The sequence below is a fragment of the Octodon degus genome, unplaced genomic scaffold (assembly GCF_000260255.1).
Source record: "Octodon degus isolate 3935 unplaced genomic scaffold, OctDeg1.0 scaffold00032, whole genome shotgun sequence".
Taxonomy (NCBI): Eukaryota; Metazoa; Chordata; class Mammalia; order Rodentia; family Octodontidae; genus Octodon; species Octodon degus.
In genome coordinates, this window is record NW_004524608.1 from 7,104,786 (window position 1) to 7,107,417 (window position 2,632).

Consider the following 2,632-nt stretch of genomic DNA (forward strand, 5'->3'; position numbering starts at 1 on the left):
TATGTTTGGTACAGGATCTCACTACACAGCTCAGACTCATAGTGATCCTCCTGTTTTCAGTCTCCCCAGTGCTGGGATTACAGGCATGTGCCACCATGCCTTGTCTTGGTGCCTGGCTCAGAGTGCCTGAGGGAGGGGCCAGTGTGGCATGTGCTGCTGGTCAAACCCAGGTCCCTGAGTTTGCCTATGCAGGCACTCAGTCCACTGAGATATCTTGCCAGCCCTAATTTATTCTTAATTTTTCTTTTATTGTTAATACTTTTAAAATTTTAAACGTAAATGAAAAGTAAAATAACATAAAGTAATAGCATTAAACCTCCGTAAAAACAAACTAGTATAACTATATAATATCTAAGGAAATTTCAAAATAAGAAATTTGAGATCAATGATCTTTTTATGATGACAAAATGGTCCATTCACCAACTGAGTGCCATTCTTAACATGATGCATATTATAAGGAAGCTTCAAAATCAGGAAGCCAGAAGTAATGAGGGAGGATAAATATGAAATTCTCCAACTAGAGTTAGTAGATTGCAATCCTTATCCTTTTAGTTCTTCATAGACACTACTGGTAGATGGAAACCAACAGAACTTAGTGGACATTTGTAGAAAAACTTCATGTGGCTGCTAAATGCACATTATTTGAAAGTGTTCTTGGATTATTACCAAGAAAGCATAGGCAGTGCCAAGAGAACAGTCTGACTTGGTGCATTTAAAATAACTGAAATCAGAAAGAATGTGTATTCTGAATACAGTTTTATTAAACTAGAAATCAATAACAGAAAGTTAAATAGAAAGTTGTAACTTAGCTAGATAGCACGGTATCCATAGACGAAACAACATTAACAAAAAAGAAAATTAAAATATATTTTGAAGTAAATGACACTGAGAACACAACACATGAAGTTTATAGGATGCAACTAAGGGAGTGCACATAAAGAGATTTATAATACCAAGTGGTACCATAATGAAAGGCACTATATATCCACTCAGACTATGATGGTTCCATAAGATTACATGGCCCATTAACTTCATAGTTGTCATGGTTTATTTAAATATATTCTTTGATGTTTATAACACGACAAAATAGCCCAACACAGTTCTAAGAACATATTCTTGTTGTAAGCAAAGATGCAGATTACAATACAGAAAAAAAAAAAAGTCAAAACTAAATCAATTGATTTGAAGAGGATGGGAAAAAAGAGCAAATTAAACTGAGGTTAAAGGAAGAGATGGCAACAATAAGGAAATGATTTCAGAGAATGCAAGATTGTTTGGATGTTTGTAAGTAATCTGATAATATGCTAAAATGAGAAGTCATATGATCTCAGCTGGTACAGAAATGACGTATGATAAACTTAACATTCATTCATGATACACTCTTAGAAAATATAGATAAAAGAGAGTTTCATCAAGCTATTGTAAGGTTATTCTTAAAAGTCTATTGCTAAGGAGTAAAATTGAATACTTCTAACATGCAGAAGAAGGGAAGCAATTCTTTTTCCTTATTTCTATTCCAATTGATCAGGAGGTCTTACAAGTCTCACAAGGTAAGAAAAAGAAGAGTTATGTATATTGGGAAGAAAGTGAAGCAATATTTACTCAGCAAAACCACAATCATTTATGGAGAGATTCTTAAGAAATATACAATACTTTCCAGAACGAGCCAGTTTGTCAAAATCACAACATGGAAAGGCAAAATCAAACTCTATTCCTATTAACTATATTATAATATCCAGTACCAATTTTAGTAACACGTAAAATATGTGTACTGATTTTACATTATACATGGGAAATAATTTTAAGGAAACCAGTAAGAAGGACTTTTTATGTATTTTTAAACTTCGGATGTATTATTTTATTTTATTGTACATTTTATATATACATAATGAGAACATTCGTCACTGGGAGTTGGATCTATACATTGTGTATCCTTTTTTCCCCCAGTTCTCCTCCCCTCCCTTTAGCTATGTGTTCCCTCATTATTAACAAATGCTTTATTTGCAGTTTTTCCTTTGCTATTTTTCTTCTTATCCTTTCTACCACCTCCCTTATTCTCCTCATTTGAACAGTCTCTTCCAATTGCCCAATATCTTTTACATTTCGGGCTTTATTTATACTTTTGGTTCCTCACACCAAGTGGTATTTGCATGTGTGTCTAATTTACTTCCCTGAAGAGTATGGCCTCAAGGTGAATCCATTTACATATCAATACCTCAACCTTATCTTTCTTTATGGTGGAGTAGCGAAATATTGTATAGCATAACCACATCTTTTCTATCCATTCGTTGGTTGAGATGCTTTTAATTCTTCCAGGAAGATACCAAGAGAGGAATATCTGGGTTGAATACAATTTCCAGTTTTAGTATTTTTGAGTAAACTCAATACTGATTTCCATGGTGGTTGAACCAGTTTACACTCACACCAAGTGGAAAAAGATTCATTTTCCTCCCAGTCTCTCCAGTATATGTTTTTGTTCTTTTTTCCATAATTTTATTGAGAAACAAATAGCAATGAGACAGTTTCAAACCAAATTGGTAGGACAGGTTCAATAATTAACACATTGCATACATTCTTCCTAGTGGTTAATTGCTGTACAAGATGCAGACATGATATTCTATTTACAAACCCC